This window comes from Giraffa tippelskirchi, chromosome 6 (assembly GCF_054371585.1).
Source record: "Giraffa tippelskirchi isolate mGirTip1 chromosome 6, T2T-mGirTip1v1.2.pri, whole genome shotgun sequence".
Lineage (NCBI taxonomy): Eukaryota > Metazoa > Chordata > Mammalia > Artiodactyla > Giraffidae > Giraffa > Giraffa tippelskirchi.
In genome coordinates, this window is record NC_137280.1 from 68081717 (window position 1) to 68103001 (window position 21285).

At 47.2% G+C, this 21285-nt stretch overlaps 1 protein-coding gene and 1 long non-coding RNA gene across 2 annotated transcripts in view; one reads left to right on the forward strand and one right to left on the reverse strand.

The window, feature by feature from the left end:
• The window catches only part of KCNQ3 (potassium voltage-gated channel subfamily Q member 3), a 294819-nt gene that overhangs the window by 161063 nt on the left and 112471 nt on the right, over positions 1-21285 (reverse strand). The gene's annotated exons all lie outside the window — the stretch shown is intronic.
• LOC145510326 (uncharacterized) lies at positions 601-12128 on the forward strand. The gene is made up of 4 exons (XR_014056967.1): positions 601-877; positions 6181-6286; positions 11210-11312; positions 11901-12128. It is a non-coding gene; the product is annotated as an uncharacterized LOC145510326 (long non-coding RNA).

Here is a 21285-nt window from a genome sequence, read left to right on the forward strand (position 1 = left end):
AACTCTCACATCCATACAGGACTACTGGAAAAACCATAGCTTTGACTAGACGGACCTTTTTTGGCAAAGTAATGTCTCTGCTTTTTAACATGCTGTCTAGGTTGGCCATACCTTTTCTTCCAAGGAGCAAGCGTCTTTTAATTTCATGGCTGCAGTCACCATCTGCCCAGAACTTGACAATAATATGGAGAAGGAAATGGCAACCCGCTCCAGTATTCTTGCCTGGAGAATCCCATGGACAGAGGAGCCTGGAGGGCTATAGTCCATGGGGTCACAAAGAGTCGGACATGACTGAAGCGACTTAGCATGCATGCATGTATGATAAGAATAAGAGCTTAATAAATTGTTATTTATTATCACTAAAGGCTATAACAACACTGAAAGTAATGATGATGGTGACAGTGATAATACAACAGTGACAAAGATGGTGATGATAACTTATGATGCTGACAGTGATTAAAACATGATGTGACAATGATAGTGGTGGTAATGGTGGTGACGATGTGATAATAGTGGTGATGGTGACAACAGTGAGGATGATGGTGATGATAATGGTGGTTATGGTGATGCTGGTGATGATGGTGTGATAATCATGATGATGTCACAATGCCGGTGACAGTAATAGTGAGGATGCTGGTGATGCTTATTGCATGGCATGACCTTAGCTGGTCCCACTTTCCCCACCACTGAAGACCCCATAGGGTTACTCTACAAGTCAGTCTGGAACTTGAAGCCACGTGGGGACCCTGCTGTGGCTGTCAGTTTCCAAAAAGAGCAGACTGGCCTTTCCACACTGGTTTTCTCCAGCTCTATTTCCGCTTCTGGCCTCTGCTCATCAAGCATCACCTCACTCTGAGAAAATGCCAGACTCTTCGAGGTGAGCTGGAGCCTAGGGAGGCGGGGGCGGGAGCATCTCCAAAGGTCAGGATGACTCAGCCGTCTCCTGAGAAGCCTCCAGGGACAGGGGAGGGCGGTGCTGTCAGGAAAGGCTAGGGCCCTCTCCACCAAGCTCTCCATCATGGTGAAGAAGCCTGACTCGCCATTGCTTTCACCTCTTCTGCAAGTCTAATGAGGGGAACCTAGGAGATGCAGGGAGTTGAGATGCCCCTGATGGTACAACTCCAAAACCACGGAGCAAATTCTTCCATGTTTGCTGGGAAAAATCTCCCAGGGGCCCAGGCTGGAAGGCGAACCAGTGCTCGAGAGGGCTGCAGGGCTCTTGCTCAACCTGCAGGCCAGAACCTAGGAGACAGGAACAGGAAGCTACTCCTTCCAGCCTGTGCTCTGTAGGGGGATGAGCAGAGGGTCAAGCTGCCTCAAGGACAAAACAGCTGCTTCTTTTTTTTTTTCTAAACTTTTTATTTTGTATTGGGGTGTCAGTGGCTCAGTGATAAAGAATCCACCTGCCAATGCAGAAGACATAGGCTTGATCCCTGGAGATGTGGGAAGATCCCCTGGGGGAGGAAATGGCACCCCACTCCAGGATTCTTGCCTGGGAAATCCCATAGACAGAGGAGCCTGGCAGCCTGCAGCCCATGGGGTTGCAAAGAGTGGGACATGACTTAGTGATTAAACAACAACAAAACTGATTGACAAACATTGTGATAGTTTCAGGTGAAAAGCGAAGGCACTCAGCCATACATATACATATATCCATTCTCCCCAAAACTCCCTCCCAACCAGGCTGCTACATAACATTGAACAGATTTCCCTGTGCTGTACAATAGGTCCTTGTTGGTATCCATTTTAAATACAGCAGTGTGTACACGCCCACCCCAAACTCCCTAACTCTTCATTTCCTCCATCACGCCGCTCGGCCACCACAAGTTTGTCCTCTAAGTCACTGAGTCTCTTTCTGCAAAACAGCTGTTTCTTGGAGAAGGGAAGCTGGTGACACTTATGGAGATGCTGAGGAGGGGGAATTCTGTACAGGATAGGATGGGCCAAAGAGGAGGGCAGCCGCCCAGGTCAATCGCCCAGTCTGGTTTTTATAGAGATGAATTGAAGCCCCTCTGGGCAGAGATCCTGGCAGTTCTGCCATCACTCTCTATTGCCCTAAGTTGGCTGGTTCACACGTGTGCTGTTTGCCAGGCTTCTGTAGACATCCGCGTTGGTAGGTAGCCCCTGGGCTGGGTGATCTTAAGGATCCCTTCTGTCTCTAGAGTCTATGGTTCTCAGAAACAGGCACCTACAAATTAATAGGTATGGATTCTAACCTTGACTTGGCCCCAACAATGGGGCGTCCCTTCCGGACATCACAGGTCCAGAGCCTGCCTTATCCAACTCCCTCCCTCTCATGAAAGGCCTTGCCATCTGTTTAGACCACAAGGCTGGTCTTATTTCAAAATACCCTCATGTCGACCTCAAAGTGACCGTGTCTTGACTTTCCAGGCTACCAAACTGCTTGCAACGCTTTTAATTTATTTGCTTTTTATATGTGTGACAGGCAATGTGCCCATGCTGGTAGAATTTAGTCCTAGACTTGCTTTCACTGTAACAAAACGTGTCCGTGAGGCTGTAGGGAGGGGACATGTAGTACCCTCCCCTCCCAGGTCCCACACAAAGAACCTGACTCTTGCAGAAGCACCTGACTGGGCTGGCACTCTCACCTGTACAAGCTCTCCCATCCTCCCACCTAGGAAGCCGGAAGAGACTCAACTAGACTCCTTAATCTGTAAGCTGATGCCCCGAGAGGTGACCCTACTCAGGGTCAGCAAGTTGGTGACTTGGGTGGCACGCGAGGTGAAACTGCCTGGTTCTCATTTCACTTTAATGGGAGAGATCGTGAAGACAAACTGGTATCTAATCAGAGGAATTCCAAATGGGACAACCCATTAAATCAGAGCATGTTCTTTTGGGGACATGGCAGAGGTGGAAGAGGACATGCCAAACAGGCATGGGTATTGCGAGCCCCGGCTATGTAATGGTTTAGGTTCATGTTTGAATTAAGTCACTGAATCCTAATAAAAATCCCATGCACTACGAGGGTGACACTGCTATTAACTGAGTTTTAAGCGAAGTGGCTTGCCTAAAGTCACAGAGCAAGGAAGCAACTGATCTGGGATTCACTCCCAAGCTGAGCTTAAAGGCAGCTGTTCTCATCAGGGGTGGCAGCAATGAGAGTGGGCACAGGGGACAAAGGGATAATTCTCTCCCTGAAAGGGACATTTAGCAAGGTCTGGAAACATTTTTGGTTGGCACAAGTGGGTGGGGGTGCTACTAGCAACAAGTGAGGCGAGTCCAGAGATGCTGCTAAAGATCCTATAATTGCATAGGACAGCCCCCTTCAAAGAATTATCAAGCTCAAAATATCAATAGTGGTGATGTTGAGAAACCCTGGCCATTTAAGAAACATAAAGCAAGACTCACATAGGAAAGTCACCGCCCAGAGCTACTATGATGATTAATGCAGGTACTGCCCATGGGCACAAGGGCAGCAAAGTGTTTAGAGGGAAACATGGACAGGAGCCCGGTGGGCTACAGTCCATGGGGTCACAGTCAGACACAATTTACCAACTGAAGGACAAGAGAAAGGCAGGGGTTGGGTTGAAACTTAAGCTTTGGGAGCGAAGATCTACCACAAGATGGCGCTAGTAAGTGGTGATGGTTACATCTTTATTTCTTTGATGTCACTTTTTCATTTCAATGGAGATTATGCTATTTTAACCTGTTAGGGCAAAAATACTCGGTGACTCATGCGTCAAAATTTGCGTAGCGGATTTTGTGAGCTTTCGACAGCTCTATCATGGTTCCCAGAGTTAAGGACGATTTTCTCTTTGGGGAGTTTGGGGATCTGTGCTCACTTCCCGCTGTCCTGACCCGTTTCGCACTTAACACGATGTCGGATAAATGCTAGTCTGAATTCATGGGGGACAGCATGAGAGCTGAGCACAGAAAGCGGCATTCTGACTGGCAGATCTGGGAGAATGCGGAGGGCGGAAAGAAGGGAAGGGAAGGTTTTTCAGGCAGAAGAACTGTAAGACAAAAAAGTGATAGACAACAAGGGACAGCTACTGGCACCTGGAAAGGGTTAAAACTGGGAAGGTGGAGACAAAGGTGTTCAAATCTTGGCTCTTTCACTGACGAGGGACCTTGGGCAGACCTGGTCATCTCTTTTAGTCTCATTTCTTCATGTGTACTTTGATTTCACAATACCTGCCTTGACAAACCTTGGATTTTTATAGCAAGAAGGTGAGATCATAGGCAAGAGATAACACAGTAAGCTCTACAGTAAGCTCTAAAAGGGCAACAAGTGGAGGTTATCACTGCCTGTGCTTGTGAGTGTATGTCTGTCTACTAGCTCCCTGGGGCTGGGACCGTGTTCTCCTTGTCTTATATTCCCTAAAGCACGTAGCTCAGGGCTTTAAACAGGAGAGGGCCTGAAATGTGTATTTTCTGTGATACACAAAAGCTTATCTGCTTCTCCTTTTAGTGCCCAACTTGTGCTGAGCACTATGAACGTCCACTGTCCACGTTTGAAGAAAAGCTAGGAAGGATTTCTATAGGAGAGGTAACTGGCTGCCAGGCTACCTCACAGGATGAAATTTAGCATTAGTGTACTTGCCATTTTCTAGGCCTCCCCCATCCCTTACACAGGCTCACATTAACCAGACTCAAAAAGACTGATGTACAAACCAGCATATCAAATGATTACTGTACAGGGAAAATAATTGGCAAAGATACCAGACAAATATTCCTTAGGTCAGGACCAGCTGTAAACCAGAAGTTGGCTTGGTGAGACAGGAATCAAAACAGAAGGTGCTAGTTACACTGTTTGAGTGTTTCCTGGCACTGAGCTTCTACCAAGCCTGACATTTCCATCTCTATTACAAGGATACACATTCGCTAAAACCAGATCATGTTCTTGGGTCAGCACACTCTCTTCCCTAGACAATGCTCCCCAGACTCTCCATATTCACACTTCTGTGGTGAGCCAACCCCACTGTGATTAGAAAATTCTGTCTTCAAAGATGTTCCTAGCTTCTATGAGATGGCAGCCTGGTCTTGCTCTGGACTGAGAGCCATCCTGCCTTGCAGACCCTGGATGTTCCCAACTATAGGCTGAATTTCTAGCTAATTCCTTACTGTTTCCTTTATCATTGGGCTTGTGGAGTGGGTGGGGCACGCCCAATAATTTCTGGTAGTCTCTACTCTTTACATTTCTCAGCTGACGGCCTGCTGACACAGGGATAGGTTGGGGTATCGGGGTTCAGTACCCATACAGCATGCATGGAGTGTCACCCTGGCATCGTCTCCACTACCATCCCCAGGATACAACCCCAGAGGGAAACCAGTGACAGTGCCAGTTCTAAAATGGTCCTCAGGGTGACAAAAAGCTCGTGGTGAAGATACACTGTGCCCTGTTCTTTACACTATTTAATTAAGAACTGATCTATTTGTGGAAATGTCACAAAGTGCCTCTAGAAACCAGACAGAGGTCAGGATTTAGAATGCTTCCCTTTACCTAACTGCAGAGCTGTGGGCACGATGAGCATAAATGATGCTATTAAAAGACCTCAAGGCTATTTGCTACTTGTGGTGAGCACAGATCACACATCCAGTAAGAGCTCTGTCTCCTTATTTCTAGTAAGGGCTGGGATGCCAGCTGGACCCTCAGTGCCTCCCCACCACACCACACCATCATAGGTTTGTTTGGAGAACTACCACCCTGATGGAGCTCCAGAGTTACCTGTCCAGGGAGATGCCCCTGATATCCAGGGAGGCCCAACCATAAAGCCCCGCCTCTCTACCACAATGATAGGTCCAAAGACTGGCATGTGACCACAAGCCTGCCAATGAGAACTCTTCCCTGGGAATTTTCAAAGAGAGTTGAAGAGGAAGAGAACAAAGCAATTAGAAGGAGAATTTCTGAGCTGGTAGCAAGCATGTTTCCACTCTTGTGGGAAAGCTGGGCTGCAAGAGTGAAGCTGGCAAGCAGAAAAAGGTGGGAAAGTGAGAGGGAATATTGATGAATTCTGAGTGCTTTCAGCTGAGCCTGCCTGTCACATGGTCTGTTGACATGAGCTAACAGAATCCCTTTGGTGCTTATAAGCTGGTGTCAGTGATGGTACTGTCACTTGCAGCTGAGGAGTCTGGGCTCATTGACTTCTGAGGCACATTCACTGCCAGAAATGTTTGAGCCAAGTTCTTTAACCACCCCGGTCCTCAATTTGCCTTCAGGAACCAAAGACGTCATGAATTCTCTGATGGTCCTCTTGGCTCCTGGTGGCAGGGGTCGGGGAGCGGAACAGCAAAAGGCAGTGATCATCCGGACCCAGGAAGCCAGGTGAGCAGGGCTTTGAGGGCAGGCTGACTCAGAACAGGGGTGCATTCCTTTATGAGGGTGATAACTCAGGCAATCACGCTCCCTCCTTGCGCCCTGGTTTCCTCATCTGTAACATGGGGACATCACAGGGTTGTTGGTGGGTTTCATGACCCTCAGCACAGCGCCAGGCACTGAGTGGAGGTTCCCCCAACGCTAGTTCCTTGCTGTTCGAAAAGCAGCAGAAGAGACACCTGCTTTGAGGCGGCTCACCCTCAGTCATAAGGTTGGCATCATGGAGAAAAACATAAGGGTCCCTTCAAAGCCACATTTCTACAAGAAAAACATACTAGGAAGAATGCTAGGCTGAGGCAGAAGGTCTGCTCCTGAGCTGACAGAGTGAGTCCTGTGCTGTGAAATCCAACCTCACTTCCTGTTTATTGATGAAGGACATGGAATATCTTTGAAGCCCCTTTGGCCCCCAAATGCTGTAATTCTCAGGACAAGTGACATAACTGCTAACAGCTACTGAGAGTCTGTGAAGAACTAAACACTTTTTAATCCTCGCCACAGCCACAGGAAGAAGGGACTTGTCTCTCCCCACTTCACAGACAGGTAAACTGAGGCAAAGAGAGGTTAAGTGGCTTCTTTAAGTTTGAGCAGGAAGCAAGCGGTAGAGCCAAGATTCATTGCCAATCTGACCCCAGAGCCTGCAGTTTAACCACTGCAATAATAATGCACACACAGACACACACACACACACACACACACACACACACACACTTTCTCCCTCTGTACGGCCAAGTGGTAAAGAAACCGCCTGCCAATGCAGGAGACGTGAGAGACACGAGTTCGATCCCTGCATGAGGAAGATCCCTTGGAGGAGGAAATGACAACCCACTCCAGTATTCTTGCCTGGGAAATGCTGTGAACAGAGGAGCCTGGTGGGCTACAGTCCATGGGGTCACAAAGAGTCAGACACGACCGAGCAACGACGCTTGCAGGCACCCATGTGCTGATGCCCAAGCAGCCACCCCTGCTGCTAACCCAAGGTTGTCCAGAGCAGTGGCACGAGGGTTGCTGGACAACCTCCCCAGACCCCTCCTGTGCCCTCCCGCCCCACCTGGGCTGCCAGGTCAAGGCTCCTGCCTGAGCCCACCTTCCATCACAGCCCCTCCTGCCTGGTCCCGTCAGCCTGGGGACGGAGGAGCCCCGCCCGCGAGGCAGGCCTGTTCTCTGGCCACGCGCAGGTGGCACCAGATGGTCTAGTGTTGTTTTCCTGGATTTTTTTTCCTTTGTCTGCTCCCCAAGCAGACGTCTCTGGGGGCTGTCCTCAGAGGGGGCATGACGCTCAGGGGAGAGCGCGGGCTCAGGAGGCCGGGCGCCTAGATTCTGGCTCCTCTGCAGCCTCGGGCTATCACGTCACACTCCAGGGTCTGTTTCCACATCTGTGAAATGAGGGCAGGAGGCTGGGTTCAACCAGGGTTTCATGACCTCCCTCAGCATTCCTGACATTCAGGGCCGAGTAATTCCTTACTGTAGGCTTCCCAGGTGGTAAAGCATCTGCCTGCCAATGCCGAAGACTCAGGACATGAGTTTGATCCCTGAGTTGGGAAGATCCCCTGGACGTGGAAATGGCAACCCACTCCAGTGAACAGAGGAGCCTGGCGGGCTACAGTCCGTGGGATTGCAAACAGTTGGACAGGACTTAGTGACTGAAACAACAGATTCCTTTGCTATGGGGGCTGTCCTTGGCATTGGAGAATGCTGAGCAGCGCTCCAGCCTCTGCTCACAAGATGCCAGTAGCACCCTCTCCCAGTTAAATCACAACTGTCTACACACACACACACACACACACACACACACACACACTCACACGGTCAAATGTGCCCTGGGGGCAGAACTGCCTCAGGCCGAGTATCGCTAGGTGAAATGATGTCCAAGGAACTAACGTTTCAGGCTCAGCAGCACCATTATGGTCTCCTCTCTCCGACTTCTCACACCATCCTGTGCCTGCCTCCTGTCCCTCCAGATGCTGGGCGTGGGGGCAGGTCACAGACAAGTGTCTGTCATGCTCTCTGCCCTGTCCCTTTGTCAACACAGTCTCTGAGATTGGGGTGGGATCTTTCATTAGCTCATTCCTTACAGGCCCCCAAAAGATAAGAGTATCTCCACATGGTCCCCAGGACAGGTCAACACTGAAGAAATGTTTCTTGTTCTCTCCTAGTCCCTGACTTGCTCTCTCCCCGCTGGTGAGGAGTGATGGACTGAATGGGTGAGATGGTCGCAGTCTGAAAGGCAGTGGTCCCTGGTTCTTGACAAAGCAGGAATGATGTTTTAAAGTCCACACACAAGAGCATCCCCCTACTTAGGGGATCTGGGTCCTTGTACATGAGAGCAGCCAGGTAGACCCCAATTCTTCACAGACTTGGCCAGATGCATGTTCAGTCTGCAGATGTGTTTCTCCCTTTAGGAATGTCCCACAGTCTGTATCTGGAAAGAGAAATATTAGGAAGCTCTTTTGGCTCAGGACAAAGTTCCATTTCCAAATGAATTTTTATTATCAACCAAGCTGAGCCACAGGGCTTCCCTCATAGCTCAGTCAGTAAAGAATCTGCCTGCAATGCAGGAGACCTGGGTTTAATTCCCAGGTTGGGAAGATCCCCTGGAGAAGGAAATGGCAACGCACTCCAGTATTCTTGCCTGGAGAATCCCATGGACAGAGAAGCCTGGTGGGCTATAGCCCATGGGGTCACAAGAGTTGGACACGACTTAGCAACTAAACCAAAGCTAAGCCACACTCCCATCTGATTTCTGTGCAATTTCTCAAATGCTTTACAATCTGGAGGAACCAGGGTGGTGACTAAGGCTCCTTTCAAAAACCCCAGAACCTAGCACTTGGCAGATGCTACATAAACATTTGTTGACTTGATTTGTTGACGGATATCCCAGGAATGGGATGGTCTGTGAGGCAGCAGTTTCCTTAATACAAGAGGAAAAACAGAGTGATGGCCACACAAGAGAAATGATCCAGAGGCAAGTTTAAACATGAGTTTCAAATTGGATTAGGTATCTTTAAAAATAAGTGCCAGGTTTGAGGTTCTACAGTACTGTAGCTTGGGAGAAAATGAAGTAAATCCAAAATAACTACATAATAATAGTAATAAAAGGCCCTGAAATTCTGGGAGTTTAGTCACTTTTCCAAGGGAACACCAAGAACATCTTGAAAATCATCCCTTTTTAAATAAGCCAGAGAATACTGTGTTACTCACCCAGCCAGACTATCTGGCATTAAGAGTCATTCGACTTAAAACAAAAACATCACCCACTTGCTTTTATGTCCTCTCTCAGTTTGGGTTTCCCCAAAAGAAGAGCCTGAGAAAAGGATGTGAGATGGGTGGTTCATCTAGAGGCAACCCCAGGAAGCACGACCACAGTGAGCATGTGCCGTGAGCATCAGGGGCTCGGGGCTCTGAGACCACCTGAGATGCCTACAGAATTTCCCAGAATTCTCTGCAGGATGGGCAGGAAGCGGGAGCCCTTACCCACGTCTCCTGAGCTGGCATCAGGGTCATTCATTGCTGTGCACTGTGGGCCACGCCAGGTCCGTCTGCAACTCTGAGCTCACACTGGGCTGCCCCAGCAGCTGTAGCTGAAGTGAAACGTGAGGCAAGGGGACAGGCCCTGGGGCACCGGAAGTAGCAGCAGGCCCCAATTCACTGCACCGTGTCTAGCCTGTGACCAGTCTCCAGCGCTCCAAACCACAGCCCTGCACACTGGCTGAGTCCAGTCATAATTTGTATACATGTCAGTGTGGTGCTGGAGAAGACTCTTGAGGTCTCTTGGACTGCAAGGAAATCAAACCAGTCAATCCTAAAGGAAATCAGCTCTGAATATGCATTGGAAGGCTTGAGGCTGAAGCTGAAGCTCCAATACTTTGGCCACCTGATGCGAAAAGAGCCGACTCACTGGAAAAGACCCTGATTCTGGGAAAGACTGAGGGCAGGAGGAGAAGCGGGCAACAGAGGATGAGATGATTGGATGGCATCACTGACTCAATGGTCATGAATTTGAGCAAACTCTGGGAGATGGTGAAGGACAGGGAAGTCTGGCGGGCTGCTGTCCATGGGGTCACAAAGAGTCGGACACGACTGAGCGACCGAACAACAACAACAACAACAGTGTCTCCACGAGAAAAGAACCTCGTGAGGTTAGAGACAAGGTCTCATCCCCTATGGGGGGGTCTGGTAAGAAGGAGACAGTGATTCTTGCAGGAGGAAAGGATGATTCTGATGAACACCTGTCCTCAGTGCCTCTAAGCTGTTTCCACTTCAGAATGAGGAAGGAAACTGAGCTGAATCAGAGTTCCTTGAGAAGCATCACACTGGCAGGATGCTTTAGAGAGAATGCATTCTGAGGTTGCACGGATTGGAGAAATGCTCCATCCTAAGACCCGTCTTTGGGCATCACTGTGGTTCCACCGAGAATCCCGGTGAGCATGCTTTCAGTCAGCCAAGTCCAGGGTCATTCGGCCACAGAAAGCTTCTGTTATAAAACCCAGCATTGTCGAGAGGAAGTGGAATACCCAAGAAGGCATGTTGGGTAACATTTGCCAAGAGAAGCCTCTGGTTCCTTTCAGCTCAAGAATTCTATAATCACTGTGAACTCCTGACTAAACTGAGCATGACAGACTTACTTGATTCAGGAAAAAATGCAATCCCAGTGCTTCCAAAGGTGAGGAGGTGAGGAGCCTACAACCATGACTGGAGGTGTTCCAAGAGAATGGATGAGCCTAGCCCATTTATGCTTTTTTTTTTTTTTGCTTGTGTATGTGCTCAGTCGTGCCCGACTGTTTGTGACCCCATGGACTGTAGCCCACCAGGCTTCTCTGTCCATGGGGTTTTTCAGGCAAGAATACTGAAGTAGATTATTATTTCCTTCTCCAGGGAATCTTCCTGACCCAGGGATCGAACCCTGTGTCTCCTGCATTGCAGACAGATTCCTTACCCGCTGAGCCATGGGGGAAAAGCCAACTCATCAACAGTGCAGGTAATACTGACATGGAATTCAAATATGAGAATTGGACAACATCAGACCATCTTCATTTGGGATCCACGTTTGTGCTTGTTGGTCAGTGTGAACCCTTGATATTATATACTAATTCGTGTGAATGCCTATTTTTCCTGGATAAGGACTCAGAGCTTTCAAGAGACTCATAAAGGGGTCTGTGAATTCCCAAAGTCTAAGGGCCCCCCCAGCCCCGACTCCAAGATGGCACAGACAGGCAGTCCTCACCCTCCATGGGAAATGCACAGCCAGACACCGTCAGCCCTAGGGGGAGGACGGTAGGTCTGGACTGTCCCTGTTCCTTGTTGGAATTCTGCCTCCAGTATGCTCAGAAACGGACTCTCTGCACTAACTCCCATCATGTTTGTTGTCTCTCTGATTTTGGCTCCATACTTGACCTCTCTGTGCCCCTGTTTTATCTGTCAGTGGGGAACAGCACAGTATCATTGTAAGGGTCACAAACAGGCCAGTTTAACAGCAGTGGTGCATTCAACAAAATTACCCACCCTTTCAAAAGCAGGTGAGACTTCCCTGGTTATCCAGTGGTTAAGAATCCACCTGCCTATGCAGGGGACGTGGATTTGATCAGTGATCCGGGAAGACCTTACCTGCTGAGGAGCTACTAAGCCCGCGAACCACAACCACTGAGACCGCATTCTGGAACCCACAAGCCACCACAACGAGAAGCCCGCAAACTGGAACTAGAGAGTATTCCTTGCTTGCTGCAACTGGAGAAAGCCTGCATAGCAACGAAGACCCAGCATATAAATAAATTAAAAAAAAAAAAAAAACAGAAAATTCTTTGCTTCTTGGTTGAAAGCTAAGAGGGAGAAATGTTTCATCTCTGATTCAGATCTTGCTAGGCAATTCATAACTAATATTTGACAGCTAAACACTTTCCCCCATGGAGGAGGAAATGGCCACCCACTCCAGCGTTTTTTCCTGGTAAATTCCACAGACAGAGGAGACTGGCGGGCTACAGTCCACAGGGTCACAAAGAGTTGGACATGACTCAGCACACACACACACCACTTTCTAGTCTTGTTTAAAAAACTAATTTATTTAACTGGAGAATAATTACTTTACAATATTGTGATGGTTTGGGGGTTTTTGCCATACATTAACATGAAGAAGTCAAAGGTATACATGTGTCCCCCTCATCCTGAACCCCCCTCCCAACTCCCTCTCCACCCTATCCCTCTCGGGTGCCCTGCTTCATGCATCAAACTTGCACTGGTCATCTGCTTTACATATGCTACTTTCTAGTCTTCAGAATTGCTTTCAGCTTGATGTATTGCTCATTACCCTTTCTTGAATGGACTTGTTGCTCTTGCTTTTTCAGGATGCGTCCTGCTGGGAGCTCTGGGGAAAGGGATCTGCTGTCCCCTCAGCCCCTTTTGCTTGGGTCAAGCCATCAATGATACCTTCCCTGTGGTGGGTTTACGATGGTCCCTGGACACTGGGGTCTTTGGACAGGTTAGTGGGTTGGAGGTCAGGGGCAAATGCTCTACCTGGGGTCTGTACTTTGAGCTTATTTCTGAGAAAGCCCTGGGAAGCATTGCCAAATGGGAACAGTCACCAAAGTACCCTGATGCCAGAAAGCAGGAGACGCCAGATGAGCCAGGCAAAGAGGAGTGTGCCTGACAAAGAAGATACCAAGGAAGTGTAAAGACAAACAGGCTTGAGGGACATGTGGTCTTCAACTCCCCAGCTGGCAGGAGGGCAGATGAGCTGGGCAATGTCAAGTGAAGGCTGGGGGCTTACAACCATTCTAATGAGACTTGAAATGAGTGTGCAAGCATGGCAGACTCTGGGCAGCTTTGGGTTTTAGAGGCTAGAATGAAGGGAGGGCGAGAGGCAGGGAATCCCACCAGGCACAGACTGAAGCATGGAGGGGAAGCTGCAAACACAGGAAACATGAGCTTCCCAAGGGGATACATGACCTCTAGCCGACCCTCACGAAGTACTAGGAATATATCAGGCAAAAGCAGTGCACAGGGTGAGATGCCACATTCAGAAGCAAGCCTTTCATTCAGCAAAACCTGGCCACTTGCAGGAGACCTAACAAGATATGCCAAGCATCTCTGATCCAAATCTTTCGAAGGATGCCAAGTGGATCACTAATTCTGGAGGATATTTGTAGCTAAAAAGCCCCAAATGCAAAAGGGTTCCATGTGGCAATCGAGTTTGGGAAACGCTAGATGAACCTGGACTTGCTGGACTTCTCAGAGCCATTAATAAGCTAATGAGCACTATGACTCTCCAAATGATGGCTGCTTCCCAAATTATTGTGCCAATGAACACTTCTTTCCCCAATTGATTAGTGTCCTTGGGAACACACTTTGGAAGAGGCTACCAGACCATGTTGTATGTGTGTATGTGTGAGTGTGTGTGTGTGTGGCACATAGGATGCAGTTGTTTTTTTTTCAATTCTACCTATCCTTTTTTTCTTTTTTCAATATTTATTTATTTGGCTGTGCCAGGTCCCAGTTGCGGTATATGGGATCTTTAGCTGTGGCATGTGGGGTCTAGTTCCCTGACCAGGCCCCCTGCCTTGTGAGTGCAGAGTCTTAGCCAATGGGCCACCACGGAAGACCTTACAGGATACAGTCCCACAGGATACAGATAAATATTCCCATAAAAGACTCATGGGCATTTGTAATGATGTAACCCTCAAGGAGGATTCATCAGTGCTAGAAGCCCCTGTGTTCCTTTGAGCCATCTCTCAAAACATGCTGCCCCAGGGTGACCTCCTGTTTCAATGGCACTCCACCACCATCTACCTGGATGGCTTCTTTTAGCCAGGAGTCTTAGTCCAGGGCTGAACAGCGACCCCACAGAGAATGGCTCCTGTATGCTTAGATCATTCATGCTTGCTTCTTCCAAACCATGCTCCACGCCTGACCCATCTCAACTGCCACATCCCACTTGCTTGTGCTTCTTCTGTTTGCCTTCCTTTCTCCCCCCAACCCCATCTGCACTTTCTGAGTGCCAGGGACTGGTGGGTTTCATGCTGGACTGTTCTACTCTATCCTCAGTTGACCCTATATTTAAAGCCAGAATCTCTCAAAGAATCTAAATTCAGGTGCAATTCTCTCTCTCTCTTTTTTTAAAGTCACATGTATCATTGAAGTTTGTGTACTGCTCTTGGTTGCAACATAACTCACCTCTTCATTTGTGACTCTGATATTTGTGGAAAAATATTGTCCCCAAATGCCATTAGTTTCAACTCCTCAATCTGTCTTTCCTGACACTTCATCGATGCTTCTCTGGCTCTAATTCATCACATCGGACATAATGCAAAAATTGAATTAAAACATTTCAGAGCAGGAGGAATACAGATTATGACATAGGATGTGGTTAACATTGTGAAAGGTGATACTCGAGAAGGTGTAATTTGAAAACACTTAAAAGAGCAAATTACTTTAGGAGGAATAGAAAAAACAGCCCAGTGTAGGTCTCTCTAAGTGTTGGCAACACACCTATATAGCAGACAGCTTTTCGTTCTGGGCTGATGACTTCACGCTATGTAGCTACAGTGGATTCCCTAAGGCTTCTCCATTGAAGCTGCCTTTTCACTAGGAAAAAGTTCCCTATCATCCCAGGGGGAGACGGTCTTGTTTATTAGGAGGGCTGAACCCCAAGGAGGGCTCAGGGAAGTAAACTGATGAAATCCTGGGCTGGAATGAGTGTCACTGTTGCTTGACTATCAATTCCAGAAGGGAAGATACAGGTGTACATGGCTTATCACTGTATGTCTAGGACTTACCACAGGCCTGGTACATACTAGATACTTAATACAGTAAGTCTACTACATGCAAACACATTCCATTCTAACAGTGCATTCATAAATCCAACAAAGTTAGCCAAGGTATCCAACTAAAACAATCGGCTATATAGTACTGTATTGTAATGGGTTTATAATACTTTTCATACAAATAATACATAAAAACAAACACAAAAGAAAACATCTTGAATCTTAAAGAAGAGTACCATGAAAAGTACAGTAGTATAGTACAACAGCTGGCACACAGGGGCTGGCATCAAGTGAACAGGCAAGAAGAGTTACTGACTGGAGGAGGGAGAAGAGGTGGGAGATGGTAGAGCTGAAGGACTGTCAGCAATAGGAGATGGATCCCACATGACTGGTGGATTCTTTACCAGCTGAGCCTCCAGGGAAGCAGTTATTCCTTTTTATACCCAGCTATAGTCGCTCAGTTGTGTCCGAGTCTTTGCAGCTCCATGAACTGTAGCCCACCCAAAGTTGAGTATAAAGACTGTACACACTGAGTGCATAATAATTCATGTTGAGTACATTAATAGGTGAAAGCTAAAACCATTTTCTGTTGTGTTCCCACCTAGGAGAAAAGGGGCAAACATTTATTGGGCGATGACTCTGCACTAGGTACTATGCTCAAGGCATTACATGTGTGAAATCATTTCATTCTTACAATAATCTGAGGCATCCATTTTTTCTAAAATTTTACCCACAAAGAAATCAAAGAGTTGGGTGCTTTCATGTCTTTCCTATCACAATATCTTCTTCCTATTATCTCAAAATGAAGCACCATGGTTGAAGGGAGGAAGGGCTCTGGAGATTAATTCCCTGGGTTTCCAGGCTGCCTCTGCCATTTTGCAACTGCATGTGACTTTGAGTGTATTACCCAACTTCTGTGAGCCTTCTAATTCTACTAAGAAAGATTTCAAGAACTAAATGCTGAATTTTGTCAAATGCCTTTTCAGCATCTATCAAGATGGTCATGTGCTTGTTCTCCTTAGGTCAATTTACTAAGATGAAAAATGTTACAGATCTCCTAATACTGTAATTCCAGAACAAATTCCATTTGATCATGGAATATTTTTTTAATGCACTGTTGAATTCTGCTAATGTTTTATTTAGGATGTTTGCTTTGATGTTCATAAGTGAAATTGGACTGTAGTTTTCTATTTCTGTACAGTCTTCATTGAGTTTTGGCATCACTGTTATGATTGCTTTATAAAAAGAATTTGGAAATGTTCCTTCTTTTTCTTCCGAGTTGCATATCTTAAAAGATGTGTAGGAATTACCCATCAGGAGGACATTGTGGGGATAAAAGAAAGACACATTATAGCAAAGGCACAAATATAAGAAACCAACAGTGGTATGTAAGATTTACTGAGTGCCTGCCACCTTCTCCTCCCAGTCAATCCCCAAAGCCTGCTCAGAGACCGCTGAATACAATGGTTTTCTCCTTCACATTGATCATGATATTTCCTATATTAGTGTTTTTCTACTTCTTCAGCAAGATTATGAGACCCTTTGTTCACTGCAGAGAAGCAGAAAAAAGTTCTTAAATGAAATTCCAGCAACACAGTGCTAGCTAAAGAACTGGACTAAGGTATATCAGTAATAAAGTCACTCACGTACTTATTCAGTCACTCATTTATCCAACATTTATTAAGCCTGTTGGCAAGATCTGGAAAAACAAGATATCACCCTGCTCAAGGTCTCAGAGTTTCAAATAAAGAAATAACAGTGGTCTGGCTTCCCAGGTGGCTCGGTGGTATAGGATATGCCTGCCAATGCAGGAGATGCAGGAAACTTGGGTTTGATCCTTGGATCAGGAAGACCACCTGGAGGAGGAAAAAGCAAGACACTCCAGTACCCTTGCCTGGAAAATTCCAGGGACAGAGGAGCCTGGCAGGCTACAGTCCATCGGATCGCAAAGAGTCAGACATGACTGAATGACTGAGCACGCATGCACACAGTCCTAATATGCACGACAAACTAAGTCACTGGATAGATTTTCTTCAACTAATAAACAATTTTCCCCACAGATTTTTCTTAATCTTTGAGTGCTGGCCAGCTCAAACTCAAAGATAATGTCAAACAAAAAGAAGCATTACCGATATTAGTTGGAGGCAGTAGCAATCCCGGAGTTTCACAACTACTTCTGGCAGACCTATTGCTGTGGGGTCATCTTGTACCTTGTGCTAATAACTTTTCGCGAGTCACTTGTCAGAATGAAATATACTCATGTGTCACTGTGCTCCATCAGAACAGCATGGCTCCCAGCAGCTCTGCCCCTCCCAGACATATCTGAGGATCAAAATGTGCAGTTCCCAGGGAAATAGAACATACTACTGGGATGGAGGAGTCTGGTGGGGCTGTGGTCTATGGGGTTGCAAAGAGTCAGACACGACTAAGCAACTAACACACACACACACACTGGGTACACAGTAGGTGCACGGTAAGAGATTACTCACAGGCTCAGAGTTTGACATTCAGCTACATGAACCTTGAGTTTGTACAAGGTATATACTGCAGGGCCTAAAATATAAGACAACTCCACCTCCTTCAAAAGGACACCCTGGAGCAACAGCCCCCCTTCATAGGGATTTGGGAAAACGAACAATAATGACAGTAAGAATCAACGTGAATTGAGGACTTACTCCCCACACGTGTGGTGCTTGGTACATAATATCTTACTTCTTTTTTACAAGAACCTCATTTGGCAATAATAGTATTGCCTACATTTTACAATAAACCTTTTAGTTTACAATAGTTACAGATTTACAGAAAACTGGTACAGATACAGAATGCTCTCATCAGTTCAGCTCAGTTCAGTCGCTCAGTTGTGTCTGACTTTGCGACCCCATGAACCGCAGCACGCCAGGCCTCCCTGTCCATCACCACTCTCATATATCTACCTAAAACTGAGTTTCCTTACTGTTGACACCTATGGCACATTTATCCAAAGTAATGAATTAATATTGATACATCATTATTAACTGAAGTCATACTTTATTCAGAGTTCGTCATTTTTCCCATTACTTTGTCCTTTGTTCTCTTACAGGATGCCATTCAGAATACCATAGCACATTTATTAATGTTTCTTAGGCTTCTCTAGACAGTGAAAGCTTCTCAGACTTTGCTCATTTTTTACCATCTTTTAACAGTTTTGATGGGAACTAGTCTGGCATTTTGTTGAGTGACTCTCAACTGGGGTTTGAGTGGTGCTGTCATGTTCAGGCTGGGGTTTGGGGAGGTCAAGTGCCATTTGCATCACATCACATCCAGGGTGCACACTATCAACAGTACAGCACTGTTGGTATTGACTTGATCAGCTGGCTGAGGTCATGTTCATGGGGTTTGTCCACTGAAAAACGACTCCTCTTTTGGGAAGGAAATCATTATGTGGAGCCCACAGTTAGGGGATGGGGAATTATGCTCCAGCTCCTTGAGGGGATTCTCTACATAAATCATCTGGAATTTTCTGCACTGGAAATTTGTCTGGAAGCAATGATACCCCAATAGCGATGAGCACACCCACCAACCAGATCTTGATTTCTAATACCACTGTTCAATGAAAGGAACTGGGAATTTCAGAGAAAGGTCTGATTCTAGGGCTGGGGCACGGACTATACAAGATGAGTCTGGAGTATTAAATAATGCTTAAATACACACACACACACACGCACGCACACGCACGCACACACACACACATCCACATCCACGCCAATAGACATATGTCAAAAGGACACAGGAGCCAGTTGACAGAGTTCTCAATGGCTGAAGCTGAAACAATTTGAGTAACAAAATAATGTAGAATTAAACTATAACCCAAAGTAACAAACATCAACAAGTCCATACTGACACAGAAAAATGATTATATTACCAGTTTTTAAAGATGAGGGCAGGTTCATAACTTGTCCATGATCACACAGCAAATGGTGGTGGGGCCGGGACTTAAACACTCTGGTTCCAGAAACACATTCTTAAAAGTGTGTGCCAGAAACAGCATTCAACACTCCTTGAGATACGGTATGCACAGGGCTTAGGAAGGCAGGAGGTATGGCTGGCTAGGCTCTCAGTAAATGTCTGCGTTTGTAATTACTATTATTTCCCAACTCCAGGCCTTCCCCATGCTGCCTGCTCCCTCTGCAAGCTCGGCTATTCTCTCCGATTTCTCTTGCTTGAATCCCACTTATGTTTTAAGGCCAGGCTGCCTCTGTCATCATGACTCTGTCAGCACTCACCTGGGCGCCCCCTCCACCTACTCATGGTCTCCAGTGGCTCAGACCTCACAGTGTACCAAGTACAGGAGGGCAGGAACAATGAGCCACACACAATAAGTACTTTAAAAATATCCGTTTCACGCATGCTCAGAACAGTGTTTGAACAACAGCAAGCACTTAAAGCATGTCTACCAAATGAATGGATGGAAGGATGGATGGATGGATGGATGGAAGGGGGATGGGTGGGTGGACGAGTGAATGAATGAATGAATCTTCTTGCAGAAACTTGACCCCGTGGAAGAAACAGGCAACATTAACTGTGTCCTGGGATGCTCTCCTGATGCCTACTTGGAAAGTGAGTTCCTTGCTGGGTCAGTGGCTGGGAGGGGCATTTATAAGCCACTAGCCTGCTCCCTCTGGCAAGCTCTCGGTGCCATTAGAGCGGCCTGTTTGTGGCCTCAAACAGCCCCGATCAATAGGAAAAGGGGAGCAGGGTGCTTGGCTGAATTCAGTTGCGGAGTATCGGGAAATCCGGTTACACAGTTGGCAAGGCTGGGAAGACCCAATCCAAGCCAGGACACCAAGGAGCTGAGTCCATTGCCGGGAATGGCCTTCTTACTGGTACTGCTGGAAATAACCACTATGTTATTAACAAGATGGTTTCCCCCGATGGCTCAGCTGGTAAAGAACCTACCTATGCAGGAGATACAAGAGGTACAAGTTTGATCCCCGGGTTGTGAAGATCCCCTGGAGAAAGAAATGGCAACTCACTCCAGTATTCTTGCCTGGAAAATTCCATGGACAGAGTAGCCTGGAGGGCTACAGTCCATGGGGTTGCAAAGAGTCACAAACAGTTGGACTGAGCAGGCATGCACACACACACACAGAGCCTCAGATGATCAAATCCTGGAATCCTCATGCCCTTGAGCTTGCACTTTTCACTTCTTGATTTTGAGATTTGCCTGTACCATCGCATGTGAGATGTGTAGACCTTAATGCGGTAACTAACTTCTATTAACAAGAGGCGGCGTTTCTGAACCATTCTATGACATGTCAGACGTCGTGCAAAGTGCTCTTTAAGACTGGTCCCACTAACTCCTCACCATTGCCCAACAAGGAGGTCAGGGTCACCAGACCAGGAAACTGAGACACAGAGAAGTCAAGGAAATTCTCCAAGATTACAAAGCCCTCGGCTGGCTGAGTAGGGAAATAAGCTCCCGAGTTCAAGCTCTTCAACCACTGCTGTAGGTTTCTCTGCTTTTCCCACTTTGTAGACCCTTGGTGAGACTGCTCGTTTCCCAGAGGCTGTCCTGGGAAAGTGTCCAGCTGCGTGTCACTGACTTTCCGCCACAGAAATATTTGTCGATGGTAATCTTCTCGTGCGGAGAAGGCACTGGCGACCCACTCCAGTACTCTTGCCTGGAAAATCCCATGGACGGAGGAGCCTGGTAGGCTGCAGTCCATGGGGTGGCTAAGAGTCAAACACGACTGAGCAACTTCACTTTCCCTTTTCCCTTTCATGCATTGGAGAAGGAAATGGCAACCCACTCCAGTATTCTTACCTGGAAAATCCCAGGGAAGGGGGAGCCTGCTGGGCTGCCGTCTATGGGGTTGCACAGAGTCAAACACGACTGAAGCATCTTAGCAGCAGCAGCAGCAGCAATCTTCTCGTGTGTGTGTGTGTGTGTGCGCGCGCGCGCTAAGTCATTTCAGTCATGTCCCATTTATTGAGACCACATGGACTGCAGCCTGCCAGGCTCCTCCGTCCGCGGGATTCTCAAGGCAAGAATACCGGAGTGAGTTGCCATGCCCTCCTCCAAGGGATCTTCCCAATCCAAGGATCGAACCCATGTCTCTTATGTCTCCTGCCTTGGCGGGCAGGTTCTTTACCACTGAGACACCCGGAAAACCCAATCTTCTCATATCCATGCCTTACTTATTAGCTCCTCCATCTTCA